Here is an 18,618-nt window from a genome sequence, read left to right as displayed (position 1 = left end):
TAGTAATTGAAACAAATACAGCTGTGGAGATTGGTAAAGACTACAGCTTTGTGAGAGCCCAAGTAGTGCTATTTTTGAGGATGAAACTGGGTACAAAGTAGATGGGGGCATTGAGACAATAAAGTTAACCTGGTATTGTCTAGATCAAACTGGATGTGTGGTGAGCCCCCTAATGAACCTAAGTGTGTGTGACGTTTGACTATTGTGCTGCCTAGTGTCACCTGTGGACGAGCACATCTGCCCACTGCTGTGACCTTCACCAGATACGTCAATGGCTGCTCTGCCAGGCACGTTGGAAGATAAGACAGCCCGAGAACGTGCAGAAACATCAACATGTGAACATGCAAGTCCAGAGACAGAGGGGCCAGCCACTGAGGAGTGGAAGGGGAGGAGTGACCCCAATGGCTGCCTTTCTCCACGGCTTGACCCTATTCCTGTCTTAGTCTTTGACCCTGATGTTTAAAACTGGCACAAACACCCCAAACTGGCATTTGAATGAGTTTTTTGCCTGGTAGTATTGGGGTTTGAACTCAGGGTTTCACACTTGCTAGGCATGTGCTCTCTGGCTTAACCCATGCCTCCAGCCTGAATTAGTTTACTTTTAAATGTATGAAGCTATTGGGAAAATGCTTTTAGTTTCAAAAGGGCTGAAATACTTTATCCAGACCAAACCTGTATCAATTCATTTAAAGCTGTGTTGTCCGTTATGGTAGCCACATGTGGCTATTTAAATTTAAATTAATTAAATTAAAATAAAATTAGAAGCTTAGGAGGTGTGGCTCACAGGGTAGAGCACCTGCTTTGCTATCATGAAGCCCTGAGTTCAAATCCCAGTCCCACCAAAAAACAAACAAAATACAAGCTGAGTTCCTTGGGGGCATTAGCCAACATTACATGCCCTCAATGTAGCTAAGGGATTCCATATTAAACAGCACGATGGAGAACATTCCTGTCATCCTAGAAGGTTCTATAGGATGCACCAACTTAAATCACACAGACCACCCATTTCTACCTAAGTGCACAATGATTTATTTTCATAGAGGATCTTTTTTTAAATACCAGAATATTTGGATCACCATGTACTCTGCCGAAAGTTTGTGAAATGCCTTCATCTACTCATTCAATGCTTTCTTTTTTTTTGGTGGTACTGGGATTTGAACTCAGGGCCTCACACTTGCTAGGCAGGTGCTCTACCACTTGAGCCACTCTATCAGCCCTCACTCAACACATTTCACATTGTAACTAAATTCCTACTGTGTGCCAGGCACAGGAATGAAGAAAATAGAAAAATAACCTGCAGGCCGTTGTTACTTGATTCAGATAAATTTAAGTATTTGGGTATTGAGAATATCTCCCTTTCCCATGCCTGAGCCTTCTAATTGAAGGTAAATTAAGTTGTTGAGCTTCCGAACGGAGTAAAATCCAGAAGTATCAAATATGATATAAAATGTACGTAAGGAAAATAAAATGGTCTCAGAGTACTTCTGCCATGGGTTATTGCAGATTTGCTTCTTTCATTTTCTGAAATACTGTAATTTTGGTAACATCAAGACTCAGAGGTGATAGCTTGAGGGTTATTTAACACAGCGTATCTGAGTGTAACCTTCAAATGAAATAAGTAGGCGATCCGGAAAACTTACAAGAAGAACATTTGAGAAAGTCAGCAATTAACAAATTAGAAGCAATAGAAGGTAACGTTTGCAAAGACATGGCAAATTATGGTTTATGTGGCTTTTGCAATCAAAGATAAAGAAATATTGTCACCTGCGATTACCCTTTCAGATCCTTATTTTGACTTTTATATTCAGTGCACTAAAAAGGTAAAACAAAAGTTGACTCTATTTGAAGAGCTAGTTGGTTTGATCCTGCAGAGAGAGGAGATTATGGCCCTAAAACAGCCTGCAGCTGGGAGGATTTACTCAGGATTTAAGGGCATTAGTTTGGAAGGCTAGGGTTAAACCATAGAATGAGTTACTTAGGGAAGGTTAACCTATTTCCCGTTTCTCAAGGGCATTTTGCCTAGAGTAAGAGTAGAATTGTGCTGAGGGTTGTTTGTAAGGCAACCTGTGAAGGGAACAAGGTTTGCTATGCCAGCCATCTTCCTCCAGTCTCCATGTGAAATCAATATACCTATGATTTAAAAACCAGTACTGTTGTCTCAAAGCTCAGTCATCCACACTACTGATTTCCCAGGTGCTCCAGGCTGGATTCTGAGATCCTGTCTTCTGTGGGCACCTTCATGTTTTTCCCTGGCTGCTGAGTTTAGCAGTGACTTCCATATCTCTGAACACAAGGGTGTTCTATGGTCTGTACCCGCCCCCCTATCTCAAGGTGGCATTTGGCACTTCCTCATCCATAAAGGAAATCTCAGCCTATCTTGCTGTCACTAATGGCATCCCATCCTTTGACAGCACCCATCTTTGTTGTGGCTTTACAACCATCACCAGGCCTGGAGCCACCAATAACTTTGGGCTTTGCCTCCTCTTTGCTTCCTCCAGTTATTTCCCTTGCTCTAAATTATAAATTTATGGTGGAAGTACGAAGGTATCACCGCCCTCCCTCAGAACTCGGATGACTTCTTTTTGCATTTAGAATGAGATCTGAAGCCCACCTGCCCCCTGAGCTCTGGATCACTTGGCCTCCCATAAACTAATGCCCCAGCTTCACCTCACTGTTTTTCATTCATGCATTTCTTTTTTTTTTAATTGGTGGTTTGAACTCAGGACCTTGTGCTTGATAGGCAAATGCTCTATCACTTGAGCCATATCTCCAGCCTTTTGTTTATCCTTTTATCTGTTATTATTATTATTTTTTTGGGATAGTCTCACTGTGTTGTCCAGCTGGCCTTGAACTTGAAGTCCTCCTGGTATTACAGGCATGAACTGCCAGGCCTTGCTTGTTTATTAATTCTTTCAGACATTTAGCATTTATGTACTGGGATGGGAGGTTGCAAGGGTGAACAACACAGGCTAAATTGATTGCTCTTTTAGCAGCTACCTTCTTTTTTCTTTTTCTTTTTCATCTGAAGGTTACCTTCTAACTTTACTTGAGAGTGGTCTGCAGGTGAGAGACAGATAATAAACAGTAAGTAAAGAAAATTATAATCCAGTAAATGATGTTAAGGGCATAGGAGAAAAATAAAGCAGGGGAAGTTGAAAATAGAAGTGGGTGGTCTGAGAAGCTGACACAGGCATATGCACTAAGGAGGGAGGACAGGTGGCAATGTTTAGAACCAATACAGAGGCCAGGGGGATGCAAATGAGGCTGGTGCCCTGAGAAATGAGACAGGACCTCGCAGGCCTTTGTATAGACTTTGCTTTGATTTGGAACAAGGTTAGAAAGCATTGGCGTGTTTTAAGCAAGGAAGTGATCACACTTAGTGTTTAGAGAAATCACTTTGACTTCTGTGAAGAACTGATGGGAGTGGGCAGAGCTGAAAGCACAGAAACTTCTGGAAGATTTGTGCAATAATATAGAAGAGAGGTGACAGTAGCTTGAACCAGCTGGGTAGCTTTGGAGACAGAGATTGGTGACTTCCAGATGCATTTTGAGAAAAGTCCTGATTGAAATACACCTCTTTTTCATTTCCTTCATTACATCTTTCCTGGGTTGGGATCTTCACATAGACTGTTTGGGATGCTCTTTGTGTTTTAATTAAGGTTAAGGACACTCACTGAAGTGTAATGTTTGATGAGTTTTGACAAGTGCACACACGTGAACCCATCATCACAATTAAAATTATGAACATTTTACCATCCTCATAAGTTTCATCTTTCTCTCCAGATTCCTTACTCTCCCCTCAGTGCACCCATGTCACAACTGCTCTGCTTTCTGTCACTACAGATTTGCTTGAATTTTCTAAACTTTTATATAAATAGAATTACGCTGCACATTTTGTTTTAAAAATGTATGCTAAGAAGCAGAAAGCACAACATGCGTCATTTTCACCATTTCAAAGTGTATAACTCAGTGGTATTTAGCAGTCATGATGTACCGTTACTACCATCTGGTTCCAGAGCATTTTCATCATCCTCAGAGAAACCCTGCACTCCCAATCTGTCTCAGCATTAGACTGCAATCTCAGTCCCCTTCCCCTGGCCAACTTCTACTAGTCTATTTCCCATTGCTACAGCTTCACCTATTCTGGGTATTTCATATAAATGGATTCCTGCAAAACATGGCCTTTTATCTGGATTTTTTTCCCCCTTAGGATAATTATTTTGAGGCCCACACAGGTGTTGCATGTATCAACATCCAAACCTTTCTCTTGATGCCTGGTTGTCCCTGATGGAGATGCTGCAGTGTGTTTACCTATAGCACCTGTTTTGATGGGCAGTTGGGTTCTTTCCAGTTTTCGACTATGACAAATGAAACTGCTCTGCCTATCTGACTGCAAGTGCTTGAGTGAGCATATTCTTTCTTTTCTCTAGGGTAAATACCAAGCAGGAGCAAGGCATGTTTTTTTAGGCTTTTGAAAAATTAACAAATGGTTTTCCAAAGTGGTTGTACCATTTGCATTCTTATCAGTAGTGTACGAGAGAGTTCAGTTGCTTCTGAACTTGACAAATCTTGATGGGTTATAGATTTCTAAAATTTTAGCCACTTTACTCAGTGTATCCTGGTAGTTTACTGCCATTTGCATTTGCATTTCCCCCATGAATAATAGTGTTGGACATGTTTCAGTGTCTTTATTTTTCACTTGTGTACTTTTGACCATTAGGAAAATCAGGTTATTTGTTTAACTGTTGAGTGTTGAGAGTTGTTTATATCATCTGGGTATGGAATTTACAAACCTTTTTTCTTCAACCTGTAGCTTGTCTTTTCATTCTCTGGACAGTCTTGGCACAGAGAAAATGTTTTTAATTTTAGTGAAGTTTTGATTGTCTGTGTTATTGAGATGTAATAGTTCTTTGTATACTCTAGTTATAAGTCCTTTGTAAGATAGGCGCTTTGCAAACCTTTACTGTCACTTTTTTTGTTATTTACTTTTAATCTATAATCATAAATTTAACTCTACCACTGAGCTAGATGCACAGAGAATACAGAAAATGTGGAACCTAAAGAACTGCAGTGACAGCACAAAGATTATAGGATGTTGGGAGCAGTTGGGTAGAGGGGTGCTCTCCTGAGAGCTGGTCTGGTGGTTGAGATAAACACATGTCACATATATTAGAGTTGTCCAAGTCAATAATGGTCAGCTGTCTGGTCTTGCCATTCCTGGACCCAAGTTCCTCTTGGCTTTCTTTTGGTACTGGGGTTTGAAGTTAGGGCCTGGTGCTTGATAGGTAAATGTTCTATCACTTAAGCCACACCCTAGTCCACTAAACTATTTTATAAAGCAGTTTTAGATTTACAGAAAAATTGAGAAGATAGCATATACTCCAGACTTAGCTTCCTCTATTACACTAGTATGCAACATTTGTTATAATAAATGAATCGGTATTGATTCACTATTATTTTTTGGTGGTATTAGGCACTGAACTGGGGTCTTGCACTTGTTAGGCAGCCTCCAGCCCTTGAGTCACTTCTTTTTTTTTTTTTTTTTTGGCAGTACTAGGGTTTGAATTCAGGACCTCACACTTGCTAGGCACGTGCTCTACCACTTGAGCCACTCTGCAAGCCCCGGATTCACTATTTTTGAAGCACATACTTTATTCAGCACAGGACATGTTTGCTATTATTTTGGAAGTTTAAAACATCCTCTTGCCTGTGTATCATCAAATGCCTGAGGGTAAGATGGCCCAGACTGGGCTTCATGTCTCTCCAGCAGTGGTTCCTTGAGTCCTGGTTGCCTTGGTAGCTCCCTATTGTCTTTGGCTTGATGTTTTCTGTATTTTATTCACCTTTTAAACATTTTCTTGGTGAGAGGCTCATTTTGCTGTAGACCGGCTCACTGGAGATGGGAGTAAAAGCCTCTCTTTCTTTTTTAACCCCATCTCTTCAGCTGTATGTTCCATAAAGAGCAGATAGATCAAGAGTTTTCCAACGTGTGTGCTACAAGTATTTATTAGAGACTTTCAGATTGCTGTCTGTGTTCACCTTCTCACGCTTGGATGACTCGGGAATGGGGAATATTTACGGAGACAAATGCTCTGTCAGCTTGACAATGCTCTTTTCAAAGTGGGTGCCTCTCAAAGCAACTGCAACATGGTTCATTACCCATTTGCTGCCCTAGCCTCATCTTTGAAGATTTGTTTTAGATGGTGCTAGTCAGTTGAGGTGTCTGCTTTCTGGCAAATACAAGGTTTAGTTGTTTTAGAAGTTTTGGAAAGTTAAGAAACAAGTTCACTAATAATGAATGCTCATTTTAGTTTTTTTTGGTGGTGCTGGAGTTTTGAACTCAGGGCCTCATGATTGCTAGGCAAGAACTCTACCATTTCAGCCACACTCCAGCCCTCATTTTAATTGTGATAGAATCTCCTTTAAATATGTGCTGGAGAGATTTCTTTAAGTAAAGTTTGGAGCTGAGTGTTAAATCATGCAACTAGGTACCCACCCCCGACACAAAGTAATTCCAAAAAATTAACAAAAATTTTAACAAAATAATTTCACAGAAAAAAACACTTTTGTCACTTATTAGTGATAAAATTGCCTGGTAAAATGGAATAAATCTTTAGCAATTTACTCTCAAATTCTGAACAATAAAAGCAACTCTCTCAACCCTATTTTTATGTTCAATACTGAGCTGAGCACTAGTCTTTTTACAAATAATTTCTACAATTTGACAGTGATAATGGTAATCGTAATCTGAATTCATGTACCTAGAGTCTTTCTAACCTAAAGTGGAAGCTGATAATAGCTTTTGAGTGAAGACATTAGAAAATAATTTTCTTTTCTTTAAAAAATTTTTTTATTAGCATATGATAGTTATACAGGAGGTTTCATTGGGACCTTTCCATATATACATGTATTGTACCCTGATTTGGTTCATCCCCTCCATTATTCTCCCTTCTATCCCATTCCTTCTTTTTTTTTTTATTGTTTTATTATACATATGTGCATACAAGGCTTAGGTCATTTCTTCGCCCTGCCCCCACCCCCTCCCTTACCACCCAATCCACCCCCTCCCTTACCACTCACTCCACCCCCTCCCTTACCACCCACTCCACCCCCTCCCTCTCCCCTTCACCCCCCTCAATACCCAGCAGAAACTATTTTGCCCTTATCTCTAATTTTGTTGAAGAGAGAGTATAAGAAATAATAGGAAGGAACAAGGGTTTTTGCTGGTTGAGATAAGGATAGCTATACAGGGAGTTGACTCACATTGATTTCCTGTGCGTGGGTGCTACCTTCTAGGTTAATTCTTTTTGATCTCACCTTTTCTCTAGTTCCTGGTCCCCTTTTCCTATTGGCCTTAGTTGCTTTTAAGGTATCTGCTTTAGTTTCTCTGCATTAAGGGCAACAAATGCTAGATAATTTTTTAGGTGTCTTACCTATCCTCACCCCTCCCTTGTGTGCTAAAGCTTTTATCATGTTCTGAAAGTCCAATCCCCTTGTTGTGTTTGCCCTTGATCTAATGTCCGCATATGAGGGAGAACATACGATTTTTGGACTTTTGGGCCAAGCTAACTTCACTTAAAATGATGTTCTCCAATTCCATCCATTTACCAGCAAATGATAACATTTCGTTCTTCTTCATGGCTGCATAAAATTCCATTGTGTGGAGAATTCCAAGATGGCGGCTAGAGGGAGGAAGCAGAAAGCGAGCCTCCTATAGTGAAATCTTGGAGAGACGCTGGAGACACACTTTGCAGGCATAATCACCGAGAAAAGGCATAACTTCGACCCCTCCACATCTCCAGCCGGCGCAGAGAATCTCCACTTCACGTTAAACGGAGAACCGAGGAGGGCCCCCGGGGCTGCCAGGGGCCGGCGCCCATACGGCTTGGGAAGACGCGGACCAGGTGAGCTTCGTGGTACCGCGGTTCCCCCACAGATAAGCCTGGGCCAGAGCAGCATAGCCCCCTGAACAGACTGACCTCCACCCGGGAAAAAAAGAGAAACTGAGTACTAAGCAATAAGAACAGTTAAGACACGCTGGAAAGAGGGTGGGGCGCCCTGAGCGCTGAAGATCGGGGGAAGGGAATCCTTCCCGGGACTGTAAATAAACGAGCCGGGCGGGCCGGAGAGGCTCTGGCGGGAGTGGGGCGCGCCCAGCAACCAGGAGCGGGGAAGCTTGTGAGAGGAGGGAAGACCCACTTCCCAGGTGAACTGTAAATAAACACGCAGGCCTGACAACGCGGGGCAGTGGCACCTTTCCCAGTGCTTGCAAAGGGGAAAGCCTGTAGCAGAGGCCGCCGCACAGGAGAACTCTGAGCAAACAAAGCCTGTGGGACCAGGTGAGTGCTAGCTCACCCCAGAGATCTGCATAAATAACGCCGCCAGCTACAGGCGGAGAGCAGCAGGCAGGCAGGCCACAGTTGCAGATACCACCCTCAGAACTGCCTCCAGACGCTTTTTTTTCTTTTTCTCCCTACCTTTGATGAGAGAACAACCGAATTACACCTGCAAGCCGAAAAACTTACTGAAACTGTATTGCATTTGAACTGGGGACACTTGGTGGGACTTTTTTTTTTTTTTTTTTTTTTAATCTTCTGTGTGTGTGTGAGTGTAGTTTTGTTCTACTTTATGCATCCCCTTTGATGAGACAACTACAGAACAACATCTGAGGCACCAACTCCAGGACTGGAGATTGAGATGGACATCCAAATTATTAAGACTGAAATTGCATTGCATATAAACTTGGAAGTTTTTTTTTTTTTTTTTTAATTTTCTATTTTCCATTTTATTTTAATTCATTTTTATAAATAGATATTACTTTCATATACTTATTTTTAATTTTTTTATCTTTGATTTTCAATCCTCTCTCTGTCACTCTATTGTCTGTTCAGTTTACTGTCGATTAGTACACTAACACTCCCTGTTTATACCTTTGAAACTCTCTTGTCTGATACCTTGTTCTGCTTTCTCCCTCTTGTCTGTATATTTGTTTTCCCCTTCTCTTTAACTTCTTGCTTTCCATCTCAGCTCACTCTTCCATTCTCAATATTACCATTGTTATTATTACAAGCTAGAAAATACTTAATTACACACAGTACAGGGACAGTAACAACACCAAGGACAATGACAGGAAGACAGAAAAAACAAGGAAACCAGTTTCCCCACAGCAAAAAATTAGTACAGGAACCAGAGGGGAATGAAGAGAACAGAAACTCAGAGCCAGACTCCAACAAAATGAAGATAAACTATGCCAAAGGACCCAATGACGCCTACAAGAATAATTTAAAAGAAGACATACTACAAGTACTCAATGAGAATTTTATAGAGATGATACTGGATAGGGTCAACCAAAATGTACAGGAGACACTCAAGAAATTCCAAGACAATAAAAATAGAGAATTTGAAAAAGCAAAAGAAGAAATAAAGGAAACCATAGAAGCACTGTATAAACACCAAAGTGAAAGAGAGAACACAATGAATAAATGGATAAATGAACTCAGGACAAAAATAGACAACAATAAAGAAGAAAACAGCCAGGATATGGAAAACCTCAGAAAAAAGAACGAAACAGAACTGCAAAACAAAACGGAAGGCCAATCCAGCAGAATAGAACAAACAGAAGACAGAATCTCAGAACTTGAAGATGAAATGGTAATTAAAGGAAAAACTGAAGAACTATTAATTAAACAACTCAAGACCTGTGAAAAGAAAATGCAAGAACTCACTGACTCCATCAAAAGACCAAACTTGAGAATCATGGGCATCGAAGAAGGAGAAGAGGTGCAAGCAAAGGGAATGCGTAATATATTCAACAAAATAATAACGGAAAATTTCCCAAATCTAGAGAAAGATATTCCCATACAAATGCAAGAGGCCTCCAGGACACCAAACAGACCAGATCAAAATAGAACTACTCCACGACATGTCATCATTAAAACAACAAGTTCAGAAACTAAGGAAAGAATATTGAAGGCTGCAAGAGAGAAAAAACAAGTAACATACAAAGGTAAACCCATCAAAATCACAGCAGACTTCTCAACAGAAACATTAAAAGCAAGAAGAGCGTGGGGTGAGATCTTCCGGGCAATGAATGAAAATAACTTCAACCCCAGGATACTCTACCCAGCAAAGCTATCATTCAAAATAGATGGAGCAATAAAAGTCTTCCATGATAAGCAGAAACTAAAACAATATGTGACCACAAAGCCACCATTACAAAAGATTCTGCAAGGGATCCTGCACACAGAAAGTGACACCCAACTTAACCATGAAAAGGCAGGCAGCACCAAACCACAGGATAAGAAAAAGCAAGACAGTAGAGAGTAACATCAAGTTAGGTACACACAATCAAACCTTCAAACAACTAAGATAACTAAATGGCAGGAATCACCACATACCTATCAGTACTAACACTTAATGTTAATGGACTTAATTCACCCATCAAAAGACACCGTTTGACAAAATGGATTAAAAAAGAAGATCCAACAATTTGTTGCTTACAGGAGACTCATCTAACCGACAGAAATAAGCATATGCTTAGGATGAAAGGCTGGAAGAAGATTTACCAAGCCAATGGCCCCCGAAAACAAGCAGGAGTAGCAATACTTATCTCTGACAAAGTAGACTTCAAACCTACATTGATCAAACGAGATAAAGAAGGACATTCCATACTAATAAAAGGGGAAATAGACCAAAAGGAAATAATAATCATCAATCTGTATGCACCCAATGTCAACGCACCCAATTTCATCAAACATACCCTGAAAGACCTAAAAGCATATATAAACGCCAACACAGTGGTTGTGGGAGACTTTAACACTCCATTATCATCAATAGATAGGTCATCCAAACAAAAACTCAATAAAGAAATCCAAGATCTAAAATATGCAATAGATCAAGTGGACCTAGTAGATGTCTACAGAACATTTCATCCAACCTCTACACAATATACATTCTTCTCAGCAGCCCATGGAACCTTCTCCAAAATAGATCATATCCTAGGGCACAAAGCAAGTCTCAGCAAATATAAGAAAATAGAAATAATGCCATGCATACTATCTGACCACACTGCAGTAAAAGTAGAACTCAACAACAAAAGTAAAGACAAAAAACATGCAAACAGCTGGAAACTAAATAACTCATTACTTAATGAAGAATGGATCATCGATGCAATAAAAGAGGAAATTAAAATGTTTCTGGAAGTCAATGAAAATGAAAACACAACCTACCGGAACCTATGGGACACAGCTAAGGCAGTCTTGAGAGGAAAGTTTATAGCCATGAGTGCATATATTAAAAAGATTGAAAGATCCCAAATCAATGACCTAATGATACATCTCAAACTCCTAGAAAAACAAGAACAAGCAAATCCCAAAACAAATAGAAGGAGAGAAATAATAAAAATAAGAGCTGAAATCAACGAAATAGAAACCAAAAAAACCATACAAAGAATTAATGAAACAAAAAGTTGGTTCTTTGAAAAAATAAACAAGATCGATAGACCCCTGGCAAACCTGACTAAAATGAGGAGAGAAAAAACCCAAATTAGTAGAATCAGGAATGCAAAAGGGGAGATAACAACAAACACCATGGAAGTCCAGGAAATCATCAGGGACTACTTTGAGAACCTATATTCAAATAAATTTGAAAATCTAAAAGAAATGGACAGATTTCTAGATACATATGATCATCTCAATAGATGCAGGAAAAGCCTTTGATAAGATCCAACACCATTTCATGATAAAAGCTCTAAGAAAACTAGGAATAGAAGGAAAGTACCTCAACATTATAAAAGCTATATATGACAAACCTACAGCCAGCATTATACTTAACGGAGAAAAACTGAAACCATTCCCTCTAAAATCAGGAACCAGACAAGGATGCCCACTTTCTCCACTCCTATTCAACATAATACTGGAATTCCTAGCCAGAGCAATTGAGCAAGAAGAAGGAATAAAAGGAGTACAAATAGGTAAAGAAACTGTCAAAATATCCCTATTTGCAGATGACATGATCCTATACCTTAAAGACCCAAAAAAGTCTACTCAGAAGCTTCTAGACATCATCAATAGCTACAGCAAGATAGCAGGATATAAAATCAACATAGAAAAATCATTAGAATTTCTATACACTAACAATGAGCAAACTGAAAAAGAACGTATGAAAACAATTCCATTTACAATAGCCTCAAAAAAAATCAAATACCTAGGTGTAAACCTAACAAAAGATGTGAATGACCTCTACAAGGAAAACTATAAACTTCTGAAGAAAGATATTGAGGAAGACTATTGAAAGTGGAGAGATCTCCCATGCTCATGGATTGGTAGAATCAACATAGTAAAAATGTCTATACTCCCAAAAGTAATCTACATGTTTAATGCAATTCCCATCAAAATTCCAATGACATTCATTAAAGAGATTGAAAAATCTACCATGAAATTTATATGGAAACACAAGAGGCCACGAATAGCCAAAGCAATACTCAGTCAAAAGAACAATGCTAGAGGTATCACGATACCCGATTTCAAACTATATTACAAAGCAATAACAAGAAAAACAGCATGGTACTGGCACAAAAACAGACATGAAGACCAGTGGAACAGAATAGAGGACCCAGATATGAAGCCACACAACTATAACCAACTTGTCTTTGACAAAGGAGCTAAACATATACAATGGAGAAATAGCAGCCTCTTCAACAAAAACTGCTGGGAAAACTGGTTAGCAGTCTGCAAAAAACTGAAACTAGATCCATGTATATCACCCTATACCAAGATTAACTCAAAATGGATTAAGGATCTCAATATCAGACCACAAACTCTTTCCACACACAGGAAAGAGTAGGAAATACTCTGGAGTTAGTAGGTATAGGTAAGAACTTTCTCAACGGAACCCCAGCAGCACAGCAACTAAGAGATAGCATAGATAAATGGGACCTCATAAAACGAAAAAGCTTCTGCTCATCAAAAGAAATGGTCTCTAAACTGAAGAGAACACCCACAGAGTGGGAGAAAATAGTTGCCAGCTACACATCAGACAAAGGACTGATAACCAGAATATATAGGGAACTTAAAAAACTAACCAATAAAGTTTGAACCAATAAAGAAATGGGCAAGTGAACTAAACAGAACTTTCTCAAAAAAAGAAATTCAAATGGCCAAAAAACACATGAAAAAATGCTCACCATCTCTAGCAATAAAGGAAATGCAAATTAAAACCACACTAAGATTCCACCTCACCCCTGTTAGAATAGCCATCATCAGCAACACCACCAACAACTGGTGTTGGCGAGGATGTGGGGAAAAAGGAACCCTCTTACACTGCTGGTGGGAATGTAGACTAGTACAATCACTCTGGAAAAAAATTTGGAGGCTACTTAAAAAGCTAAACATTGATCTACCATTTGATCCAGCAACACCACTCTTGGGGATATACCCAAAAGACTGTGACACAGGTTACTCCAGAGGCACCTGCACACCCATGTTTATTGCGGCACTATTCACAATAGCCAAGTTATGGAAACAGCCAAGATGCCCCACCACTGACGAGTGGATTAAGGAAATGTGGTATCTATACACAATGGATTTTTTTTTTTTTTTGTGGGAGAACTTTATCCTAGGCTCTACTGCCTCTTACACTTTAGCCAAGAACTTTCCAGATTCACAACATGGCAGAGTAGTCACAATATCAGCAGCAAACGCAGGCCAAGTAGTTGACTCTATTCGTGAAATTCAAATCTCTGAACCACGTCAGTGCTGAAGAGAAACACATGTCAGTTCTCCAGAGTCCTCAAATATTCTCATGTCAAGTGAAGCATGGGCAGTGAAAAGTCCTCCTGTGGTCTCTCACCTACCCTCCCCTAGGAGGGACCATGGACTCTTCCATCTGAAGCCAACGTCCATCAGCTCTAAGGAAGAAGGAATTCTTCCCAGCAGTAATTCCCAGAGAACATGCCAACTCAATTCAGCTTTTCCTTAGACCTCAGAAAAGGTCATATTCAAGGGTAGAATACTCCAGAGTTCATTGTTGTCCATTGGATCTCTATATTGGATCTCTGCTGCCTACTGTTGGTCAACATTTTAAGTCAAAGTTCCTTAAGATCATAGCTAGAAAATGATGCATTGGGTATCGAGACCCCAGCAAGACTGTGAACAAGCTTACAACTAAAATTGAACAGGCCTTTACAGTTTAAAACACAAGCTTCACTCCATTCTTCAATGCTCAAGCATGAATCAATGAGAATTTATAAGAAAACAAGACCCCAAATGCTAAGCTGCAGCACCCCTGACATACCTAGCTGTGGCCTCTCAATTACCTCCCTGTTTCTAGCTCTATTTTATGCATTAAAAGATCCCTAATGCCAGGCTGGCTGGAGAGCATCTCACAGAGCTTCTTTTTTTTTTTTTTCATTTTTCTTTTATTATTCATATGTGCATACAAGGCTTGGTTTATTTCTCCCCCCTGCCCCCACCCCCTCCCTTACCACCCACTCCACCCCCTCCCGCTCCCCCCCTCAATACCCAGCAGAAACTATTTTGCCCTTATCTCTAATTTTGTTGTAGAGAGAGTATAAGCAATAATAGGAAGGAACAAGGGGTTTTGCTGGTTGAGATAAAGATAGCTATACAGGGCATTGACTCACATTGATTTCCTGTGCATGTGTGTTACCTCCTAGGTTAATTCTTTTTGGTCTAACCTTTTCTCTAGTACCTGGTACCCTTTTCCTATTGGCCTCAGTTGCTTTAAGGTATCTGCTTTAGTTTCTCTGCATTAAGGGCAACAAATGCTAGCTAGTTTTTTAGGTGTCTTACCTATCCTCACCCCTCCCTTGTGTGCTCTCGCTTTTATCATGTGCTCAAAGTCCAATCCCATTGTTGTGTTTGCCCTTGATCTAATGTCCACATATGAGGGAGAACATACGATTTTTGGTCTTTTGAGCCAGGCTAACCTCACTCAGAATGATGTTCTCCAATTCCATCCATTTACCAGCGAATGATAACATTTCGTTCTTCTTCATGGCTGCATAAAATTCCATTGTGTATAGATACCACATTTTCTTAATCCATTCGTCAGTGCTGGGACATCTTGGCTGTTTCCATAACTTGGCTATTGTGAATAGTGCCGCAATAAACATGGATGTGCAGGTGCCTCTGGAGTAACAGTCTTTTGGGTATATCCCCAAGAGTGGTATTGCTGGATCAAATGGTAGATCGATGTCCAGCTTTTTAAGTAGCCTCCAAATTTTTTTCCAGAGTGGTTGTACTAGTCTACATTCCCACCAACAGTGTAAGAGGGTTCCTTTTTCCCCGCATCCTCGCCAACACCTGTTGTTGGTGGTGTTGCTGATGATGGCTATTCTAACAGGGGTGAGGTGGAATCTTAGTGTGGTTTTAATTTGCATTTCCTTTATTGCTAGAGATGGTGAGCATTTTTTCATGTGTTTTCTGGCCATTTGAATTTCTTCTTTTGAGAAAGTTCTGTTTAGTTCACATGCCCATTTCTTTATTGGTTCATTAGTTTTGGGAGAATTTAGTTTTTTAAGTTCCCTGTATATTCTGGTTATCAGTCCTTTGTCTGATGTATAATTGGCAAATATTTTCTCCCACTCTGTGGGTGTTCTCTTCAGTTTAGAGACCATTTCTTTTGATGAACAGAAGCTTTTTAGTTTTATGAGGTCCCATTTATCTATGCTATCTCTTAGTTGCTGTGCTGCTGGGGTTTCATTGAGAAAGTTCTTACCTATACCTACTAACTCCAGAGTATTTCCTACTCTTTCTTGTATCAACTTAAGAGTTTGGGGTCTGATATTAAGATCCTTGATCCATTTTGAGTTAATCTTGGTATAGGGTGATATACATGGATCTAGTTTCAGTTTTTTGCAGACTGCTAACCAGTTTTCCCAGCAGTTTTTGTTGAAGAGGCTGCTATTTCTCCATCGTATATTTTTAGCTCCTTTGTCAAAGATAAGTTGCTCATAGTTGTGTGGCTTCATATCTGGATCCTCTATTCTGTTCCACTGGTCTTCATGTCTGTTTTTGTGCCAGTACCATGCTGTTTTTATTGTTATTGCTTTGTAATATAGTTTGAAGTCAGGTATTATAATACCTCCTGCATTGTTCTTTTGACTGAGTATTGCCTTGGCTATTCGTGGCCTCTTGTGTTTCCATATAAATTTAACAGTAGATTTTTCAATCTCTTTGATGAATGTCATTGGAATTTTGATGGGAATTGCATTAAACATGTAGATTACTTTGGGGAGTATCGACATTTTTACTATGTTGATTCTACCAATCCATGAGCATGGGAGATCTCTCCGCTTTCTATAGTCTTCCTCAATCTCTTTCTTCAGAAGTGTATAGTTTTCCTTGTAGAGGTCTTTCACATCTTTTGTTAGGTTTACACCTAGGTATTTGATTTTTTTTGAGGCTATTGTAAATGGAATTGTTTTCATACATTCTTTTTCCGTTTGCTCATTGTTAGTGTATAGAAATGCTAATGATTTTTCTATGTTGATTTTATATCCTGCTACTTTGCTATAGCTATTGATGATGTCTAGAAGCTTCTGAGTAGAGTTTTTTGGGTCTTTAAGGTATAGGATCATGTCGTCTGCAAATAGGGATATTTTGACAGTTTCTTTACCTATTTGTATTCCTTTTATTCCTTCTTCTTGCCTAATTGCTCTGGCTAGGAATTCCAGTACTATGTTGAATAGGAGTGGAGATAGTGGGCATCCTTGTCTGGTTCCTGATTTTAGAGGGAATGGTTTCAGTTTTTCTCCGTTAAGTATAATGCTGGCTGTAGGTTTGTCATATATAGCTTTTATAATGTTGAGGAACTTTCCTTCTATTCCTAGTTTTCTTAGAGCTTTTATCATGAAATGATGTTGGATCTTATCAAAGGCTTTTTCTGCATCTATTGAGATGATCAAGTGGTTTTTGTCTTTGCTTCTGTTAATGTGGTTTATTACGTTTATTGATTTTCGTATGTTGAACCACCCCTGCATTCCTGGGATGAAGCCTACTTGGTCATGGTGAATAATCTTTTTGATGTGTTGTTGAATTCGGTTTGCCATTATTTTGTTGAGGATTTTTGCACCAATGTTCATTAAGGAGACTGGTCTATAGTTCTCCTTTTTGGAGGTGTCTTTGCCTGGTTTTGGGATAAGTGTAATACTGCTTCATAAAAGGTGTTCGGCAGTTTTCCTTCCCTTTCTATTTCGTGGAACAGTTTAAGGCGGGTTGGTATCAGTTCTTCTTTAAAGGTCTGATAGAATTCAGCAGAGAATCCATCAGGTCCTGGATTTTTCATTTTGTGGAGACTCTGGATTGCTGCTTCAATTTCATTTTGTGTTATAGGTCTATTCAGGTGATTAATTTCCTCTTGGTTCAGTTTTGGATGATCATATGTATCTAGAAATCTGTTCATTTCTTTAAGATTTTCAAATTTATTTGAATATAGGTTCTCGAAGTAGTCTCTGATGATTTCCTGGACTTCCATGGTGTTTGTTGTTATCTCCCCTTTTGCATTCCTGATTCTATTAATTTGGATTTTTTCTCTCCTCATTTTAGTCAGGTTTGCCAGGGGTCTATCGATCTTGTTTATTTTTTCAAAGAACCAACTTTTTGTTTCATTAATTCTTTGTATGGTTTTTTTGGTTTCTATTTCATTGATTTCAGGTCTTATTTTTATTATTTCTCTCCTATTTGTTTTGGGATTTGCTTGTTCTTGTTTTTCTAGGAGTTTGAGATGTATCATTAGGTCATTGATTTGGGATCATTCAGTCTTTTTAATATATGCTCTCATGGCTGTAAACTTTCCTCTCAGGACTGCCTTTGCTGTGTCCCATAGGTCTGGTAGGTTGTGTTTTCATTTTCATTGACTCCAGGAACTTTTTGATTTCCTCTTTTATTTCATCGATGATCCATTGTTCATTAAGTAATGAGTTATTTAGTTTCCAGCTGTTTACATGTTTTTTGTCTTTACTTTTGTTGTTGAGTTCTAGTTTTATTGCATTGTGATCAGATGGTATGCATGGTATAATTTCTATTTTCTTATATTTGCTGAGACTTGCTTTGTGCCCTAGGATATGATCTATTTCAGAGAAGGTTCCATGGGCTGCTGAGAAGAATGTATATTGTGTGGAAGTTGGATGAAATGTTCTGTAGACATCAACTAGGTCCATTTGATCTGTTGCATATTTTAGATCTTGGATTTCTTTATTGATTTTTTGTTTGGATGACCTATCTATTTATGATAATGGGGTGTTAAAGTCTCCCACAACCACTGTGTTGGAGTTAATACATGCTTTTAGGTCTTTCAGGGTATGTTTGATGAAATTGGGTGCGTTGACATTGGATGCATACAGGTTGATGATTATTATTTCCTTTTGGTCTATTTCCCCTTTTATTAGTATGGAATGTCCTTCTTTATCTCGTTTGATCAATGTAGGTTTGAAGTCTACTTTGTCAGAGATAAGTATTGCTACTCCTGCCTGTTTTCAGGGGCCATTGGCTTGGTAAATCTTCTTCCAGCCTTTCATCCTAAGCATATGCTTATTTCTGTCGGTGAGATGAGTCTCCTGTAAGCAACAAATTGTTGGATCTTCCTTTTTAATCCATT

The sequence above is a fragment of the Castor canadensis genome, chromosome 15 (genome assembly GCF_047511655.1).
Source record: "Castor canadensis chromosome 15, mCasCan1.hap1v2, whole genome shotgun sequence".
In the NCBI taxonomy this organism is placed as follows: Eukaryota; Metazoa; Chordata; class Mammalia; order Rodentia; family Castoridae; genus Castor; species Castor canadensis.
The sequence above is the reverse complement of the archived record's forward strand: the minus strand, read 5'-3'. Positions refer to the sequence as shown.